General features: G+C 35.7%; 1 protein-coding gene across 1 annotated transcript in view; it reads left to right on the top strand.

The window, feature by feature from the left end:
- Positions 1-7,729: 7,729 nt before the first annotated feature.
- LOC107702851 (vinexin-like) overlaps positions 7,730-14,818 on the top strand; it is a 48,856-nt gene continuing 41,767 nt past the window's right edge. The window contains exon 1 of the mRNA XM_016505279.1: positions 7,730-8,064. The gene's annotated coding sequence lies outside the window, so the exon portion shown is untranslated. The remainder of the gene's footprint in view (positions 8,065-14,818) is intronic.

Here is a 14,818-nt window from a genome sequence, read left to right as displayed (position 1 = left end):
GTGGCACTCCTCTCAGCTAAGAACAGGAAACTGAGGCTACAATACAAGGCTGCCTGGTCTAATGAGTCTTGATTTCTGCTGCGACATTTAGATGGTATAGGGTCAGAAAATGGCCCCCACCAAATATGAATCCAATAGTGCACTTTTGGGGATGTAGCGAATCAGCTCAAGGGGAAATATGAACAATTAATCATAACTAGTTATAATTAATTATAAATATTTAGATCCGCTGTAAGTATTTACTTGACCTCTCAGGGTCAACTGTCTGTCAGTTCTAAGAACGTTAATTTCCTGGTTAAGGGAAATAACTTTCTTACTGTACAATTCTACACAGAGCCTGTAGCATAAATCTGCTTGATTAAGGGACTCCAGTTATGAGCAAACAATGAACAACGTCAAGTGTGATACAAGTAAGACTTTATTAACTACATAAACACTTAAACTAGTCTAACATTCTACATAAACACTTAAACTAGTCTAACATACACATACACCCACCCACACACACACACACACACACACACATACAGTTGGTCTGGTAAAAGGAGTTAAAGTTTAGGCAGTAAAAAGAAGAGAAATAAAAATATGAAGCTATGGTACCATTTGATATTCGGCAGATCTACAGCCTGAAGGAAACATCAGATTCTTAGTTCAAACACACCTTTGTAAAAAGGTGCAAATGATACCTAATGTATCAATTAATAAGACTAAGTTTGAATACTTGCACGTCTCGTCTGTCTGAAAGAGAGGCTTGATGCAGATGGGCTTGTCCAATGAGAAAGGCTGAAATCCCAAGCGGGAGTTTGGAAATACTGGGGAGTTTTATGACCCTTTGTGTGAAAGCATGGTAATTTGCATATGGAACTTGAATCGAAATTACTAATGATTCTAAGAACGCTAATATATTGCCTATGTACCAACATATAATATACACTCTCGTTTAGATCATCAGAAGACGAATTCATAGATACTAAACATGGTAGGATTACATATAGGTAAGATGACATGAACGAGTGGTTCTATCATAAGCCTGCATAAAACAGTATACAATATAAGAGACAATATACAAGGACAGTAACAACATACACAATGACCTGAAGGATATGTGTGTTCATTCAAAGAAAGGTTTTCCTATGAATGAATTAGAGAAGAGTCCATTTTTACTGTGCATTGTGTCTCTTCCTATGGAAAATGTACTGATTTTCTCTACCCACATTCCTTTGGGCAATAAAACCAGTGATATCAGCGTTGGTTGCCATGGTGACCAGGGGTGACCTGGTGTCGTTCGCAGACATCCTGGCACCCAGTATGTTTATTGGGTGAGGGGTCTGTGACTATTTGTTAAATCTAATGAAAAATGGTGTGTCTGATTGGTCCAGATGCTACAGGGATGTGATGGAATGGGAGATTTGCATCATGCATGTGCAGCCGACAAATCTGCAGAAACGTCTTTCTTTAAAAAAATTAAAACTTTCAGAAAACTTTCAGTAGACAAACTCTCTATAAAAACACTATTAAAAGTTATGTTGTGAAAAATACATGGCCCTGTATCTTTATACAGTGCATACCATAAGTCTGTCAATGTCACAGCATTGATTTTGTCCGTATTACATTCAATATGGCATCTAACCTGACTAAGAAACCTGACCATTGCTAGTGGAATTTTTTTTACAAAAATTGAATTGTTCAACAAAATAAAAATTGTCATTATTTACTCTCCCTCAGTAGTTAATGAAGAACAGACTGAAATTTAAGTTACTGATCACCTTACATTTTTAACCACTGCGGACAGTCATTGAGTCAGTGATTTGTACTCGAGAATCGTGTCAATATTCATGAACGAATTGTTCAGCCTGGTTTTGTGAAATATTTAAAAATTCATTAAATTCATTGAAAATATCTGACTCATTCGTGAATCAAACATCACCACTTCAAGGAAAACAGGTGGATGCCAAGATCGAGTGCCTCATCTTTGCCGGGCAGCCCAGTAGTTTAAGTATCCTTTAATTTAATGGACATAAGGACCTCTAAACCTCATTGCCTGTGGAAATAGTCAGAATGTGTGCTGTGTTATTTGAATGTGACATCTCATGCTCCAGCAGAGGGCACATCTCCAATTCAACAGACATGTGTTGCTTTGTTACTGACAGTATGACTGGACCGAAGGAAGCAAGTTGTGATTGGTTGAATTATAGGTAGAGCAGTTATGAAGAAATGAGATGATAATAGGTCAGAGACAGAGAAAAAGAGTATCTGTCCTCCAATGAACAATGAACTGATGTATTTGCAGATCAAACAGGCCATCTGTGTGTGTGGGAAGGGAAATGCACTCATTTGTTCTTTTGATTTGAACACACAAGAGGGTGTTTCTCCTCAGCCTGCATGGGACTGTCTATTATTTCCAGCTGTGCATGTGTGTGTGTGAGCATAGGATGGAAACTATTACGGAGCTTTGGACTCGTTAGGCACAGAGAGTTTCATGTATGATCCTGGCAATGGTGTATTACACACAGCCAGAGTAACACACACACAAACACACACACACACACACACACACACACACACACACACACACACACACAAAGGCTGAGTCACAGAATCACAGTACATTGCAAACGCCCTCCCAGCAGAAACAGAACTAGCTGTAATCCTTTCCCTCTCTGCTTCTTTCTGTGCTGCTCATTTCAGAGAAAAGTCTCCTCACGGTAAATACCCGTCTCGCAGTTCTCTTCAAACTTCATGACTCTCTTTTACACAACTGTATGCTTCTGTTTTTCTGGTCTCTTTCATGTTGGTTTTTGAAGGTGATTTTGAACATGAAACAATTTTGGTGGAAAATTAGTGGAGATGCATGCTGGGGCTCAGACTGTGAGGATTTACTTGTTTACTTTCAGGGTGTGAAATGACAAATGCAGATGCTTTGTGTACAGTGGCTGGTAATTTCACTTATTAACATAACGTAAGGTATAAGACATCTTGGATTAATGCTAAAGTGGACTAAAAACAGATCCAAGTCCACTTTCAGTGCTAGTGTGAATGCAAAGAGAACTGACTTTTTATTTATGGTTCTTAGGGCTCTGGTTCTGTTTTCGTCTTTACATGTTCATCCAGCTAAAATAATATACAGTTATTTGAAACTGAAAAATAATAATGTTATTCAATACAAAATCTGACATTAACCAGCTGCTGTGTTTCATGAGCCAAAAAAGTTTCTCACCTTATTTATTTGGAGTACCTAAAGAAAGCATCCAGTGCTCTTACAGTTGTAATGTTATCATTTGCTGTCAGAGGTATGTTGTGCTCTGAAATGCTGCACCGATAGTAGCGGTTGAGCCTGATCTGCTAGATTCCTGTCAAACAGTGTTTCCCATGTGCCTGGTTGACAACACTCATTTATTCTTACAGTAGACACAGTCAGTGTCTGTACTGCTTCAAAGTTCAGAACAGATTTTTTGCCACTAAATTGGAAACACTTTCAATTCAAGAAAGCCAGTGACAGAATGATAAAAGATGCAGGTAGAACAGGCTGCATGGATGGGTTTTTGCCCAGAACAGAACCATTCCGCCAATCCAAACTGTGTGTCAATCATTTTGACGATAGTGGTCCTGACAGAACTATTAAAAATCATATTCATAAATTGAAATTATATATATATATATATTTAGATGAAAAACTGAAATAAAGTTAAAAGTTACTCAAACTGATAAAACTAAATCCAAAATGTACTAGAAAATGTACTAGTAATTTTCTGCCAGGGCATTAGCTATTAATTTGATTGACATTGCAGTGCAAAATTCAAAACACTGGTGAAGCATCTGTTAAAAAAGCAATATGGAAAAATTCTTCATATTTATAAAGTACATAGTGCCTTATTTTTATGGATTTGTTAGAGTGTAAATAGATTTACAAAAATAAAAACACATACCAATTTTTAATATTAAATATTCACATAAAATTAAAATTAAAACTAAAAACATAAAAACAGAAGCAAAATGAAAATATTCATTAATACTATAATAGTACATAAATAATACCAAAATAACACTGAATGGAACGCTGCACTTTAATTTAGCCAGAGATGACTGTGCTGTTTTATGAACATAATTCATGATATAATTTCCATTTATAAAAGTCATCTATTGAAAAGTACATGGTTTATTGGAAGTGCAAGGATTATTTTTAAACCAAATATTTAACTTTTCCCACTTTTTTAGATTTATTTTTGGCATTTTTTGCCTTAGTAGAATAGTAGACAGATTAGACAGACAATTAAGTGGGAGAGAGAATCATGGGATTGGAAAGGACTAGAGCTGGGATTTGATCTCTGGTCACAGAGGCACAACCGTGTTACATGTCATGTCAGACAACATTTTTGATGCATGCGCTATTGTTGTTTCATTGACAAGCATTTGTTTCACTGGATAGATCTGAGGCTGCTTGAATCTGATAGATGGTACAGGCTGGATTTCTTGTTCTTGTGTTTTGTATCTTGCACATTTTATTTACAGTTCTCATCTGTGTTCCAGAACATTCAAATGTTGAGGTCACAAACTCTGCATCCCTATAAAATCAATATTTTATTGAGTATTATAGATCAGATATATAACAGTGTAGTCTGGGTCTTGTCAAGAGTAAATATTTACTATTGTGGTGAACCTAGTTTCCTCTTATGCAACACTGAGTCACGCCAGTCATGCTGTGATTCAGCAGTGGTTAGCTGTCGTTCACAGTATCCCTTGAGCCGCTGGTTACATTTTGTCAGGACTGGAGCAACATGTTTATGCTATAATTTACTGTATAATTACTTTGATAAATCATACAGTAGCTATTTCAGTGTTTTCATTAGAGCAATGGATTTCCGCTTGGTTTTAAGTAGGGGTTTAAAACCTTTTTTAGGCCAAGGAACCCATTTAGTTGCTCAGAAATGCAGTAAAAACTGTAATACTGTGAAATATTATTACAATTTAAAATATGTTTTCTATTTGAATATATTTTAAAATGTTTTAAAATTGATTTCTGTGATCAAAGCTGAATTTTCAGCATCATTACTCCAGTCTTCAGTGTCACATGATCTTTCAGAAATCATTCTTATATGCTCTTTTGATGAAACAATTCTTATTATTATCAGTGTTGAAAACAGTTGTGCTGCTTCATATTTTTTTGTGGAAACAGGGATGAACAGCATTTCTTCAAAACATACATCTTTTGTAACATTATAAAAGTCTTTGCTGTCACTTGCTGTCACTTGCTGAATAAAAGTATTTATAAAAAATCTTAGAGACCAAAAACTTTTGAATGGTAGTGTATATGATATAACATTGCTAAGCCATTTATATAATCATTATTGATGTACAAAGCCATGACCTTTATTTAATGCACATTTAATTTTACTTAATACATTTAAATGTGGGAGCGACTGTGCAACATTTAGCTAAACTTTATAGCTTCAGTTGAAGTTAACGCAGTATTGAAAAAAATTCACAAAAATGTGTTAAAGATCAAAAACTGGCAACCCTCCTGCAGTAAAGACCCCTGCTTTAAAGAAACCTGTACATTCTATATGCTTTCTTACTCTATGTTTGCTCAATCTGTATCTTTAGAACAGAACTGAACCTTGTCCAACAGAATAAAAAGAGAAAGACAGAAACAATAAAGAGATTGATGAGGCTTCTTTCAGTCCAGTAATCATGATACTGGCAGACACAAATATCTGCTCGCTGCAGGAGACCGACCATTAATAACAGAAGTGCATGCCTGCCTCCTCTCCTAGTTCATCACTCACTCTCGATTTATTTATCTTTTCTCAGTCTCACACACTCCACATTCAGAGCAGTGTAAGACCTCTGTGTTCTCCTCTCCTCTCATCTAAACCACTGAATTATTAAGAACGAACTGGCTCCCCAAGATCCAGTGAAAAATAGACACTTCTGGAAAACAGCAGGCGTGTATAAAATAGTTCAGGTAATCAAATTCATACACACTGAGGCAGTTGTACCCGATAAAGTTTTGTTATCATTTTGTTGCTTTTTATGATGGTGGTGTGGCCTAGTTGTTAAAGATCTGGATGTAGATTCGAGCCCAACAAAAGGGAGACTGAAGAATAATCACTGTTGTGTTCTTGAAACTTTAAGTTATTACTAGTTATGAATGGATAAATGACTGAATATGATAAAAAAAATATAAAAAAATAAACCAAACAAATATATATAACATATATAAAAATATATGCTCATAAATTGTGACAAAGAGAGTTCATAAATCATATGTATCAATGTCAGATCAAAATTAATAGCATCTTTTATCCTCTCATTGTTATTTCTGGTTGATCATGCCAAATTCTAGCTTGCATAAAACTCAAGTCTTGTAAATCAGACCATCAGTACTTTGTACTGTATAATGATAATCCACCATCAGTATCCTTTAGCACAGTTCCTAAGAAATGACAGGACGTAACATCTGAGTAGTCAATTATAAATTGATAAGGTTAACAGCTGTAAAATTTTGATTATGATCAACAACGCGATTTGATGTTTTTAAAATGATTTTATTGCTATGTTTTGTAGATAGTGGTTTATCAAAGCTGACTTATTTGCAAGGTATATTCATGTATAATATATAATCATCATATAAAAAAATTAATAATTGTACAGTATTTTGTTATTTTTAGTAATTATTTTTAATGTTATTTTTAAATAACTAATTATTTTTAATAACTGCTTTCATTTAGCAGGAAAGATTAAATTGTTTTAAAAAGTTACAGTAAAGACTTTTACATTGTTACAAAATATTTCTACTTCAAATAGAAATAGATATGTTCTTATACATTTTCTATACACCAAAGAATCCTGAAAAAAATGTATCATGGTTTCCAAAAAAATGAAGCAGCACAACTGTTTTCAACGTTGATAATAATAATAAATGTTTCTTCAAATCAGCATATTGGAATGATTTCTGAAGGATCATGTGACTGAAGACTGGAGTAATGATGCTGAAAATTCAGCTTTGATCACAGGAATAAATTACATTTTAAAATATATTCAAATAGAAAACATATTTTAAATTGTAATAATATTTCACAGTATTACTGTTTTTACTGTATTTTTGATCAAATAAACGCAGCCTTGGTGAGAATAAGAAACTTCTTTCAAAAACAAAAACAAAAATCTTACTGACCCTAAACTTTTGAACAGTACTTTATATTATATATTATATATGAATATACCCTAAAATCACAGAATTGAAGCTTTATGGTACTTTTTTCAATTATTAGTATACATAGGCGAGTAAATGATGGCAGAATGTTCATTTTTGGGTGATCTGTCCGTTTAAGGATAAACACTTTAGGGGCTTTGTAAAATCTCAAGGGCCAGTAGTTGGAGACCCATGCTTTAAATCTTACACTTTCTTGACAGATCTCAGAATAGAACATGTTTCTCAATTCAAGTCCTCTGCCTCAGTTTATTTGTCAGTGATTTGTTGTTAAAATATTTCTGAAGCCTAAGTCACTGCTGTCCTCCTCTGGTTGGCCATGTATGGCCAGACACGCATAAGCAGTGGCTCCTAGAAAAACAGTGGGGTAGGGGACTCCGGGAGGACAGAGTGAAATGAGAGGAGGAACGTCAGGAGGTGGATGTGGTTTAGTCTTTGAATTTGCCAGTCTTTAACCCCGTGCTGTGAAATATCACCTTACGCCACAAAAGGCTGACTACCTATTCAAATGCCCTTTAGTAAAGGCAGCCAAAAGTGAGCCGGGCCTCTGCACACAGTCTGTACGTCACCATAGCAACCCTTGTCAACCAGGAAGTCCTGTAGTGCTGGAGTGAGTAAGAGAGAGAGAGTGAGAGTGCATGTGTCTGTCAGAATGTGAGAGGGACTTAACAGAGGTGAAGCAGACGGGAGTAAAAACCAGTGTAGAGAGAAAAAACTGACTGAAAGCGGACAGAGAGAGGGAAGAAAGAACAGAAAGAGCATTTTATACAAAGCAGACCAAGCAGCTCTTTGGGAATTGCGTGTGTTGTCTTGAGAAATCTGTGTGTCACACACTTACACACCAACACAAACCGGTGAGTTGATTAGTTTTTTCCTTTTGACAGACTTTTAGTGTGAGTTTACTACTGTAAAACAGCCAAATGATCACGAACAGCGACTCATTTATTCATGCAGTTATTCTGTTTGGCAGGGTTGTGTTAAAGCGGTAGCCCGCAGTCCATCTGAAGTTGATTCTTAACTCTCTTTGAAGGATCAAGGGTCTTTGGTGGGATTTGGGAAGTTTTCAGTGCAGCGGGAAAGAGCATAAATGCTGCAGAAAAGCCAAAATCTGGAGTCCCATATGGTGTTCTGCTTTCTTATTTCTATGTTTATTTTAAAAGTCATTTGGTTTTGAGTGGCTGGACTTCATTGAAACAGTTAGTTGTTGTTTTGCCTGTTTAGAGTCGTGAGTTTTGTTTGACATTTGATTTTTATAGTCTGACCTCAAATTCATTTGGTTCATGTACAGAGGGTATTACTTTATGATTTAAGATCCACAGGACAAAAACAAATATTTTAACTCTGTTTGATATCATGATTTAATGTTTTTATTGTACTTTTCAGATAAACAAAATAAAAAAGTGGTTTATGTAATTAAAATTATGATTTAAAGAAGTCATCATTCATTTTTTGAGGCATTTTATAAGTGATGTTGACTAGGGATGCATCAATAAGACAGGCCAAAACCGCTAAAGGGGGAGCTTATAAAATATATAATATACTATTTTGTTAAATGAATGAAAAATAAAGTATTAAATAAAATGAATTGCATTCTTATAATGTACAGTTTAAAAATTGGATTATCATTCTGAGATCTGCTCAAAATTACATTTAACAGTGGTTCTAAATTATTATTATTTTAAAAATTAACCTTGGCATGATTCATCTTATTATGAAAGATTAATCCATGCATAAATGAGATATTGTGGTACCAATATACTTTGTATCCCATAGATATATGCAATATGATATCAAGATATCAAGCTAATATCAAGACTGAACTAAGTATGTATGATATGATAAGAGGTCAAACTGCTCACATATTCCCATAGGTAATGCTAGTTAGGTTTAGGGTTAGATGTTTTCCCAGAGTGCTCCTCTAGTCAATGACTGACAGCTTAATCTCATTGAATATGACCTGCATTTTTACACGTCTGTCTGGGTGTTTCCCACCGTTGTAAGGCAAATGAGAGCAGACTTCATTGTCAGCTCCAATAGTGTGTGTGTGTTCCAGTGACAAAAGCATGGAGCAGGTCAGTGTGTGACAGACCAAAGGCTCTCCTGTCAGGTCCATCAGAAAGACCTCAGCAGCACACACTGATCTCTCTGAGAATATTCTCACATGGTACGTGTGTGCACGAGTGCTTTAGTGCCCATTACATAAGCATGACATATTATGGTGGCCCTCATAGTATGGGGCATTTCCCAACCTCTGATCTACAATGCATATACATAAGGGTACAAAAAAGGTAATTTTCTTTACACAGAGACGTCTTACTGATTAAAATCCTCTTCAATAGGTTCGTACAGGTGTTCCACTGCCTCCACACTTTGTAGAGTGCTGTTGATTTTGGATGGTTTATGTTGAGGAGCCTATTTTGGCTATCAAATTGTTTGTGGGATGACCATACATGGTGATCAGATGGACCTGCTGCTGATTAATGTGTGTATCATGTAATAACGGGAGATTGTAAACAGACGCACAGCAGAGCCTTTTATGGCACCTGCTCGCATTCATCAAAAGGTCGAGCACAACAGACCTGTATAAGAGAGAGATGAGAGAAGTTAGCAGTGAAACAGATGAGGGGGATTTTGACGGACTTATTGCACTTTGCTTTGTTCTGCTGTTTTTGTTATTTTTAATTTAAAAATACATTATCTTATTCCACTATAACATGCAGAGACAACTATAAGAAAGCCATTAGTAGGTTGATTCCCCTGTAAAGTGTAATTTAAGAAATCTTTCTCACAATATCACCTCAGAGTTTGATGTGCAGGTGTTTGTCCTCCATCTGTGGCGTGGGTTGTCTCAGTTTGGTTCAGCAGGACTGTTTGTTTGGACGTATCTAAACATTGCTGTTTGTTTGAGCATCCGACCATCCTGGCACAGCAACAGCTCAGCCAATGAAGTGAGTTTGGGGCGGGGGTACCTATTTGTTCAACCAATGGCAGAAGGGGGGAGTGTTCAGGAAACCAGTTTGAAAATAACCATTATTTTTGCAAATACTTTTCATGCAGATATGACACTTCACGCTTTAATTATTTGTCATTATAATTTTCTCTCTGTGTTTCTAAAGCCCAAAGTATACAGTATGTCCTGCCGAGAAGAAAGGGGGAGTGTTCAGTAAAACCTATTTGAAAACAATCATTATTTTTGCAATTATGTTTTGCACAGAAATGCTACTTTTTCATTTAAATGTTTGTCTTCATTTTCTCTGTTTCTGACTGTGTTCTTTGTCTTTGTTTATATACTTCAGTTTTGATGCGAATGCTAGTGAATGCGTGCAGATGAATGCGTAGCCTTTCAAACTATAATTTGATAGCGTGCATGAACACATGCACTTGACAAATGCGCTAGAAAGATACATTTTTGTCCAGTGTCTGTGCTATTTCTCTCCAGAAGTTATGACTGATGAAATATCTTTGTGCTTGTTTAAAGCTCCTCACACAAGCACTCGTCAATGTGGCCATCTGTTGCTGTTGCGTCTCCAGTAGTTTGTTGTAGTAGTTGTTCTGTGTCTCATCTGTTTCTTTTTTTAAGCGCGAAACAACAAGCCGGGCCAGTGTTGCCACCTTGTAGACAAACTAATTAGTGCAAAAAAATGCAAGGCACACTTGCAAGCTGAGCATACAGTACATGCATGGTTAGAAAAATTCAGTAGACAATTGGGACCAAAGTCTTGGATGCTGTGTTTTCACTTTGATCTAATCGGTGGTTGATGTCACACAGTGTGTGATTGTTTTTTAGCCAAGATCTCACTGGGATCATATCATCCAGTCAGACAAGCAAAAATGGTAAAGGACTGTAAAAATCATACAGTGTGGCCCTCGAGTAAGTGATATGATCTAGACATGATGTCAAATCTTTTGGCTCAGTCTCACCTTATACTGTGCTTTGTCTATCTACTCGCTTTTATCTCTTTATCACTTTCGCTTTTTATCTCTTTAATGCTTTAAAAGCACAGAAACAGAAAAGCTCTCTCAGCAATTTACCTTCATTTGATAAACAAAGTGGCAAAAGATTGATGTGACTCATTCAGATGTTATCAGACAATGGAGATGATTGCTGATCAACTATATATGAGGATTAATACAACCTATTCTAATTTGCCTTTATGACATACAGTATGAAATACGTAATTCATATGTAATTCAATGAAATATATTGTTCATTCACCAAAACAACTTAGGTGGTTGAATTTCATTCATTGCAGATAAAATATCATAAAAAATATCACCTGCAAATGACTTTTAACCTTCTGTACTGATGTTTCTTATATAATGCAAAGACATCGATTGATATTTAAGTTTGTCTTAAGTGTCCAAATAGGTTTTGGGGCAACTGAATATGTGTTCAAAATACTGATTAATGGATGTGAATCTAGTGTAAACATATACACTGAATAAAGAAGCACAGGTAGTTACTTATCTTGAAAGTATACTGTATAATGTATCTGCTGATATATTTATATAAACTACATGATGGAATGGTCATCTTCTCCAGAGCAACAAACAAACTGCCCACGCTCAGGACATTTTCCAAATGCCTTTGTGAAAATGAATGGAGATGCAGGACAGAGTTCATCTGATCACTTGCTGGGGAATAGTGTGCAAATGCTCTTATTGGACAGTTGGGATTCACCACTATGGTAAAAAATGTGCTGAGTTTGAGACGCACTTCTTAGCAAAGGCCTACACATGGTTTCAGTGACTCACAGATATTCAGTAAGTCTGTTAATGATTGAACGGACACTTTTAAAGACTCCAAAGAAGTTATACATGTCTGCATATTCAATGTGACCCCTCACTTTGGTGTCTTTCCCATAAGAACAATAAAGAATGGTGATTGTTTGGCCATAGTCACCATCACCTGAGTTTTGAGGTGAAAATATGACCAAAGAGAGTATGATTTCAGGAACCCTATCTGGATCTTTTGAGTGTCACATAGTCACAGCAGTTGATTCACAAATCAAATCTATGTTTAGTAATTTTTGTGTGTTTTACCCCCACATGTATGTCATTTGATTCATTGAAGGGTTTCTCACTCTGAAGAATGAACTTGCTATTGTTATAGAGGTCAACCGGCCAAATTTGACAAGTTTTTGTCTCTGGATTTTGACACAGGAACAATGAAATCTTCTCAGTACAGTTCTGTCTTTGGCTCAACTATTGTGGCTATTGATAAAAGCTCTGTGCGTAGTTAAACCCATCTTGAAAAGCAGAACCGTTTAGCCTCAAACTGACCTGTGCCTCTTTTGACCTTTGATCTTTGGACAATGATGTCATGATCCAAACTGCTGTCAACAAGACAAATGAATCACCATTCCATTCCTTCACTGATAATAATGCCAGTGGCTTGCATGTTCAACATGCTTTACTGAAAATAATAATATTCTTAATCAGTATTTCCCCAGTAAAATATATCTAAACATCCTTAAGATGGCTTAACAAGCAAAATTATGTAATATGAGGCTTTTACAGCCTCAAATTTTTACAGTGCACTTAAGTACAATGTGACTTTTAGACATTAATATTATATTATTTTCAGGTAGTTTTTTAAAAAATATACTTTTAAGAATTGAAGTAGAATATTGTAGTTAATTAAGCACACTATTTTTTTTAAAGCGGATATACATATTTGGATATTTTAATTGGAAAACAAAATAAAAACACGTTAAGACTTTTTTTTATCAGGATCAGACTCTTTGCTGACTACTCAAATTTGAAGTATTCTCTGGTTCGTAGATGTGCTGAAACAAGTAGCTTTAAACACGCAGGCCTTGGTCACTATAAACTAATTACAGATTGTCTTTATCTTATCAAATGCAAGCATGTGTACGTGTTCATGTGTGTGCCAAAACAAACTGTCACTTCACAGCTGTCACGAGCACCGTTGCACTAGCAGTCATTATCTTTGAGGAATGATGTGTCTCCTGCAGTATATTCAGTTCACACTGACCAAAAACTCATAATGTCTTGATAACAAATAAATTGGCATATTTAAGGCAAGGCAAGGCAAGGCAAATTTTATGTATAGAGCACAAGTTTAACACAACTGTAGTTGATCCAAAGTGCTTTACAATAAAAATAACTGAATTTAAAAAAGAAAAGGAAAGAAGACAACGGAAAATAAAACAAGTATCAAAAACAATTAAAATGAAAATGAATAAAACACCAATTTAACACCAATTAAACTATTCAAAGTACATACACAGCATCACTCAAATGCTAAAGAGTAAAAATAAGTCTTTAAGATAGATTTAAAAGCATCCAATGATGGAGAAGCTCTGATGTTCAAAGGTAGACTGTTCCACAACTTTGGGGCAACTACTGAGAAAGCTCGATCACCTTTTGTTTCACAACCTGAACGGGGGACAGATAAAAGTAACTGATCACTAGATCTTTAATGACCTAGAGGCTGTATATGGCCTAATGAGATCACAGATACAATCCGGGGCAGAATTATTCAATGCCTTGTATGCAAAAAGAAGGATCTTAAAGTCGACTCTAAGTTTTATAGGGAGCCAGTGCAATGAGGCAAGGACAGGGGAGATATGATCCCTTTTCTTAGTTCCTGTTAACTGGAACTGCTGCATTTTGAACCATCTGTAACCGAGACAGTGTAGATTGAGGTAGGCCAATGTACAAAGAGTTACAGTAATCCAATCGAGAAGAAATTAATGCATGAATTACAATTTCAAGGTCTTTACTAGAAAGAAAGTGTTTCACCTTAGCCACTGATCTGAGATGAAAAAAGCTTCTCTTTACAACTGCATTTACATGCTTGTCAAATTGGAGAAGAGGATCAAAATGGACTCCAAGATTTATTGCATAATTGTGTAGGTTATTACTTAGAAAACCTAACTGTGTTTTAATGGAGTTGTTAGTAGCAGCAGGACCCAGTAGAAGCACTTCGGTTTTATCTTCGTTCAATTGCAGAGAGTTTTTTGTCATCCTGGTCTTGACTTCATTAAGGCATAAGAAAAGATGATCTAATGAAAAGTCATTTCCTGGTTTAACTGGACGATATAGTTGGAGGTCATCAGCGTAACAATGATAATTAATGTTATGTTTTTGGAGTATTGAGCCCAAGGGGAGCATGTAAAGGGAAAACAAAAGAGGGCCAAGAATGGATCCCTGAGGAACACCACAATGGATAGGCGAGGGGGTGAAGTAAATTACCTGATATTTACAGAAAAATTCCTCCCTGTTAAGTAATAATAATAATTAATTAATAACAATAATAACAATTATTAATTATTAATATACTATTAATAATTAAGTATGAGGCGAACCACTCTAAAGCTAGGCCCTGAACCCCAATACTGTGATTCAGCTGTTAATTTGTTATCTCTAAAATAAAACCAACTGAAAGCAGTTGGAAACATCAGTGGATGTGACACAGGAAACGTTTCAGCGATGATGTCATTGGGAGTATGCACTGAAAAAAGGTAACATCTAAGTTAACTGGTTTTATTCAAGTCAGAAATATTATTTAAAGGGGTCATATAATGCTACATGCACTTTTACAAGTTGTTTGAACTGAAATGTGTGTTGGCAGTGTGTGTA

The sequence above is a fragment of the Sinocyclocheilus anshuiensis genome, unplaced genomic scaffold, assembly GCF_001515605.1.
Source record: "Sinocyclocheilus anshuiensis isolate Anshui unplaced genomic scaffold, SAMN03320099.WGS_v1.1 scaffold366, whole genome shotgun sequence".
NCBI lineage: Eukaryota > Metazoa > Chordata > Actinopteri > Cypriniformes > Cyprinidae > Sinocyclocheilus > Sinocyclocheilus anshuiensis.
This window is presented reverse-complemented; position numbering and strand designations above follow the sequence as displayed.